This window comes from Fukomys damarensis, unplaced genomic scaffold (assembly GCF_012274545.1).
Source record: "Fukomys damarensis isolate Sample0158 unplaced genomic scaffold, DMR_v1.0_HiC HiC_scaffold_11, whole genome shotgun sequence".
Taxonomy (NCBI): domain Eukaryota; kingdom Metazoa; phylum Chordata; class Mammalia; order Rodentia; family Bathyergidae; genus Fukomys; species Fukomys damarensis.
This window is the reverse complement of record NW_022900923.1, coordinates 24,649,008-24,655,315: the sequence shown is the minus strand read 5'-3', so window position 1 is coordinate 24,655,315 and position 6,308 is coordinate 24,649,008. Positions and strand designations below refer to the sequence as shown.

The window sequence follows — 6,308 nt, the reverse complement described above, 5'->3', positions numbered from 1 at the left end:
AAAAAAAAAAAAAAAAAAAAAAAAAAAATCCTAAGTAAAAAATGCATTTAATACACTTGACCTACTGAACATCATATCTTAGCAACACAGGACACTGTAATATGTGCTGTTTATTCTCATGACCTTGCAAATGGCTGCTGCTGCCCAGCAAGCATCAAAAGAACAACCTGGGGAAAGATCAAAACCAAAATTTGAAGTATAGATTCTAGATTCTACTAATGCATATTGCTTTTCACTATCATAAAGTCAAAAGATCCTGTCAAAAAAATTTTATATATCTTTAGTCAAACCAGGAACATGAAGAGTAATACACAGGCCTCACAAGCGCAATGATCCAAGTTCAACCACTAGTACAAAAAAAAAAAAAAAGGAATATACAGAGCCACTAAAGAAATGGTATACACACCTCAGCAGTTCACCATACTAATAAATGTCTTGAGCTAATGGTTCGTACCACTCTGAGCACCTTTTGTGATTGTAGAGGCCAAAGGCGACTTATATTAATCTCATGATGTCGCAATAAATTTACTATGAAAATATACATTTATCTTTTTCTGATCTTTTTGTTTGTTTTAAGAGTAGGAAAATTTAGTGAGGAATAAGAATGGGGAATAGCTCCTGAGAGACAGAGGGGGTCCTGAATGTGTTGCTGCTTTTCCTGATCTTGATGTATACAATTTATTGGCAGTTTCTCTCTCTCTCTCTCTCTCTCTCTCTCTCTCTCCCTTTCTCTCTCTCATCATATATACACATGGGGATCCTCTTGTCTCAGCCTCCTGAGTACTGGGAGTATAGGTGTGTGCCATCAGGCCTGGCTCTGGAATAACATGTTAAAAATATTCAAGGAGGGCAGGGGATTTAGCTCAGTGGTTCGGTGGCCTGCCTTGCAAGCGCAAGGACCCGAGTTCAATCCCTGGTACCATAAAAAAAAAAAAAAATTCAAGGAAAGACAATGTAAACTAAAAAGAAAAAAGTTCTTGAGACAGAGTCTCACTGTATACCCAAGCTGGTTTTGAACTTGTGGGCTCAAGTGATGCTCCTGCCTTAGCCTTCTGAGTAACTGGGACTAGTGGTATGGGCCAGAGCACCTTCCTTGAACCACAGATTTTACTTTCATTTTATTTATTTATGGTGTTTTTTGGTACCAGGGATTGAACTCAGGTACTTGTTCTTGTGAGGCAGGCAGTGGCACCACTGAGCTAAATCCTGAACTAAAGATTTTAAATTCAGAAAAACTTACCTTACAGTGTAATGTCCACTGAGAAATTCATCAGTATGCAGGAGCTGAAGGAAGATTGCTCCTGTGTGACTGGCTTAAAGAATTTACTGGATGGTGCCTGTCAGACACCCAGTGCTATGAGAGCAATCAGCACAGTGATGGTTGGTATTAAATACTGTCAATTGCAGAATTAGATTACATGAGAGTCAAATGAGGGTAAGCTGGGTACAGTGGTGCATGTCTAGAATCCTAGCACTTTGGAAGGCTGAGACAGGAGGATTGTAAATTCACGTCTAGACTGTGCAACTTAGTGATTTTTCAGACCATCTCAAAGTAAAACATAAAGAGCTGGTATGTAGCCCAGGGTGAAGGTCTTGGATTCAATTCCAAGTATTGAGAAAAAAAGAGAAGGGAGTATAATATATGTAAGATCTGTATGCTCTGCTAATGTAAATTTAGTACATTAATTAAAAAAGGAAGGGATGAACAAGCCCCAGTACTGCCAAAAATATAAATAGATACATGGATGGATAGATAGATGATAGATAGATAGAAAATAGGGATAGCAGTGAAAACATTAAAAAACTTTTTAATAATCATAATTAGTGGTGTGGTTATTCTGAGATGGTAGTACTTCTGATGTAGGATAATGCAAATGAGTAATTGTAGATGACTATAATTCCTTATCCCCGGGTCTTTGAGAAACAGGATTCTCAAACTTTGAACTGGAAAATCAGTCCTGAATTTGAGGTGAAATTATCATCATGAACTCTTGAGGTGTTTTTCCTTCACATATGTCTATTTTTCCATTAGTTCTGAAATTGGCCATGAGACATTCCAGGTCTGGGCAACACAATGTGTAAGATGGCCCAGGAGTGCCTTTTCATTCCATGTGGTAAAAATATCATCAAAGACTAGATTGACTCTCTAGGCCTGCCATAATAAAGCCACAACTGGGGTGCTTAAAACAAATTTGTTCTCTTGCAGTTTTGGAGATTAAAAATCTGAAACAAGACTGAAATAAGATTGGTATCTTCTGAGGCTAGCCTGGGCCACAAAGTGAGACCTTGGCTCAGAAAAACAGAAACAAACCAAGAAAAATGTTTGGTTCCTTCTGGAAGCTCTGAAGGAGAATCTGTTCTGTACCCTTCTCCTTGCCTTAGTGGCTATGACAATCCTTGCAATCCTTGGCTTATGGACCCATCCCTCCACACTTTGTGTTGTTGTCAGGTGACATTCTCCCTGAGTATCCCTCTTCTTATCAGAACACCAGTCACAGTGGATTCGTGGCCATCCTGAATCCGGTATGGACTCATTTTAATTTGATAACATCTGCAAAGACATTGTTTCCAAAGAAGTTCCCATGGGCTCCGGGTGGTCATGAGTCTTGGGGCGCCTTGTTCACCTTCAAGCAGCCTGCTCCATCATGAGTAGAGCTGAAGAACATCACCAGCTCAGCTCTTCCAAACACCACTGTGAGGAGACATTCTACATAGTTTTGGGGACAATTCATTTCCTAATTAAATTATGGTTAAGGCTGTCTGAGGCCTCCTCTTCATGCTGGAGGGAGGCTCTGACATGAGAAAACATGACTCCATTTTGCCTCCGGCACAGCTGAGGGAGGCTTCAATGATTCCAAGATGCTGTGATGCTCTAGGGCAAGATTACATCAGCTGAAGACATCCTGGTTCTTTGAGAACCAAGTAATAAAAAGAAGAGAAAGAGGTTTCACCAGGGGAGGGACAATTTCCTTATCAGTTAACTGTCCCACCTACATTTTGCTCTTCTTACTTTCCTTATCAGCAAAAACTCCTGCAGCACAAATTAAAATCCTCTTCACCATAAGATCCCCATCAATTTAGGATTACCATTGCCCTCTGGTCATCTGATACTGCCTCTTGTTATTGTATCACCCCAATAAATAATGGCAAGCTTGGGGTGTCTTTGTCTTTGCCCACTCTGAGGCACTGACCTCCCTCGCCCACTATATACTTTGAAATTATGCAAGTCTCTATTGTCTTTCTTTTTTCTCATACCAGGGATTAAAGTCAGGACCTATGCAGGCACTGTACCACTGAGCTAAATTCCCCTCTATTGTCTTTCTTTCTTTAGCCCTCACCATCCCCCTTTCTAGGCAGTTGGAGAACTGGCTGTCCTCCGATACACAACTCCCCAACACTACTTATTCTTTCTTTCCTGCTTTACCATCCTGGGTCATATTTTCTTCAGCTCCTTTTTCCTGCTAGTTTATCTGTTAGACAATAGCAAATCAGTTTGTGTTAGTAATGGTTTAATAGGAGCTGTTTAGACATGATCAATCCTTATATTTGCACAAATGCATTTTAAGCCATGACTCAGAGAAGTCATTCTGACACTCAGTAGAAGCTGAAGGACCACACTGCCAATGTAGAAACTCGGTTCTCTGCCAAACAAAAGACTTCTCTGGGCTCTTGCCTTAAGAATAAACTCATGATGAATGCAGCATATTTGCTCTAATTGCATCACCTATCTGTCCATCTGTCTGTCCATCTGCCTGTCTATCTGATTTTTTGAGACAGGGTCTCACTATGTACTTCAAGTGGACTTTGAACTCGCTATTTAGCCCAGGCTGGTCTCCATCTTAAGATCCTTCTGCCTCAACCTTCCCAGTGTGATATTGTCCGGAAGTCATCTACTACTATACTACCAGAAAGCTACTATTTAAAGGAGCTGAGCACTTGTCCCTCCTATATTCAGTGGGTATGTGGACCCTGTGTATGGACCAGTCCCTTTCCTGCTTTGGCATAACCCAAGACTTGGAGAAGCTAGCAGGGCACCAAGAAGCCCACAGCATTGCCAGCTGTGTCCAGTTTGTGTTGTGGGTATGGTACTAGCACACCACTGCAGCCTTAAAATGCTATTACCACTGACTGGGGCTGGAAAAGGCCTGGAAACTGGGGATGGCCACCATACCACCCCAGTCTCCACCCCTACCCCTCCTAGAGTTTCTGTGAATTAAATATTTACAATCCAAAGAGATTTGTTGCAGGACAAACAAAGGCAGCACTTTGGGGTGGGGCTGGAGCTCCCTGGGCTGCATCTCTTTGTTCTCCAGCTGTCAGGAACTCACCCTGTGTACTGCAAAGTTTCCATCCACCTGCCAGTGCTGGAAGCCCAAGGGGCCTGGCTGCTTCTCTGGTGTGGAGTCTGAGAGTGTTCCTGTGAGCACAGATGCATGTGAAAATGTGGTCAAACACATACAAGTAACCCCCAACTACTTTTAGCTCCTCAGTGTAATCATTAGATCTTATGAATAGAGAGCATAAATAAGTCATTTAATATTTTAAAAATTGCAGGAATGTGCCACAATGCTCTGCTTCGAATGGAGCCTTACTCATTCTGGCCCCCTCCCCATTTCTTGTGGCTACAGTACACTGAAGTCAGTTATCTAAGTGCTTTCAGTCATGTATAAAGCTTGAGCACTGAGAAAGCAACCCCAGTTTGGGAAGAAGAGGCAGAGTCCAACTGTGAAAGGATGTTTAGGAAAGAGGTAAAGATTCCTGTGTTTCGGATCAGTTTATTAACATGACGGGTCTGTTCAGTCTCACCCAACCCAGGTCTGGGCCCAGAGTTCAAGTCATGAGTATGTGAGATTTCACTGCCTCCATCATGTTTGCATCATTCCCCAAAGAAGGGAGTACAGAGGCATTTGCTGACAAAAATTTGCCTGTTTTTTTTGTTCCCTCTCGGTATTCAGCCACAGTTCTCTTAGCCACTCTGCATGGAGCCCAGCTACTCAGCACCCATCTGCCCTGACACATCCCCCAGTCATCAGACATGAAGTTCCTCCAGCCAGCAAGTGGAATGGGAATGGTGGACAGTCCCATCTAGCTGCAGCCTTACAGGCCCCTGGGCGATGAATCAGTTTCCCTCCTCCAAAGTCATCTGACCTCTGAAACAAAAAGAATCAACCAGGAGAGAAGATGTTAGGACCCAGTGCCCTGGGCATTACTGTATTTGTGTCACAATATTTTCAAAGATGGCTTCCTCTCTTTGTCCCTGCTCCCTGAAGATACCCGAGTGACTGGTATGGGAGTTGTATGAATTCTTGTTATATTATAGGACTTGCATTTAAGATTCCCAATTACCTTGAGAGTATCCCTGAATCTTGTAAAATTGTCTGAATATTTGATGAATGCATTCTTTTTCTGAAAAATTTGCCTGTAACTTTTATCAAGTATGTGTGTGATCAATAAAAACCATAAGACTGTCCTTGTACTATACCTATCAGATAAATCACATTCTCCTTTTTGCTTTCTGCTACCTTCTCTCAAAATTTTCATTTCTCACTGTTGGTGGTGGCACATGCCTGTAATCATAGCTCTTAGGAGACTCAGGCAGGATTGAGGGAAGTTGGGGCCAGCCAGGGCTACATAGTGAGTTCAGGAAAGATCCTATCTCAGATTTTAAAAAAAAAGTAATGTTCACTCGTTACTTATAACTATTTTGTAAATGAACTACATCTACTCAAGAGGCTGAGGCAGGAGGGTCACAAATTAGATGACAGCCTAGGCAATTTATTAAAACCCTATCTCAAGATTAAAGAAAAAAAAATTCAGGTGTGATGGTGCATGCCTGTAACAGCATGTGGGAGGCTGAGGTAGAAGGACTGCCATGATTTCAAGGTCAGCTTGAACTACTTAGTGTTAGGGACCTGACATCCCATCACAGGCTGTATTCTCCTGGTTCTTCTTGCCTCTTAAAATGACCTCATGCTCTTATCTATAGTTTCCCTCCCCCCAAGGCCACACTGGTCCAGAGGAGTTAAACCTGTTTCTCCAGGACGGAACCAATAAAGGGCTACCTGGCCTATGATAGGTTAAAGGTAGCCCACTCCTCATAAATATCCAATAACTCAGCCCCAAAACAATAAAAGGACCTTCCTTTCTTTGTTCTCTCTTCCTCTCTTCCCTCTCTCCTCTCTCCCTGACCTGCCTTTCCTAATAAAATATCCTTTCAGACCTCTTGGTTTGAGGCCTAGTTGTTGAGTATCGTTGCACCTCTACACTTAGTGAGACCCTGTTTCAAAAAACCAAAACCCCAACCAGAC

At 42.1% G+C, this 6,308-nt stretch overlaps 1 long non-coding RNA gene across 1 annotated transcript in view; it reads right to left on the bottom strand.

Moving 5' to 3' along the window:
* Positions 1-1,833: 1,833 nt before the first annotated feature.
* Positions 1,834-6,308, bottom strand: part of LOC104866389 — a 5,073-nt gene continuing 598 nt past the window's right edge. The window contains exons 2-3 of the long non-coding RNA XR_781449.1: positions 4,329-5,150; positions 1,834-2,909 (exon numbers count right to left, since the gene is read on the bottom strand). This is a non-coding gene — a long non-coding RNA (uncharacterized LOC104866389). The remainder of the gene's footprint in view (positions 2,910-4,328; positions 5,151-6,308) is intronic.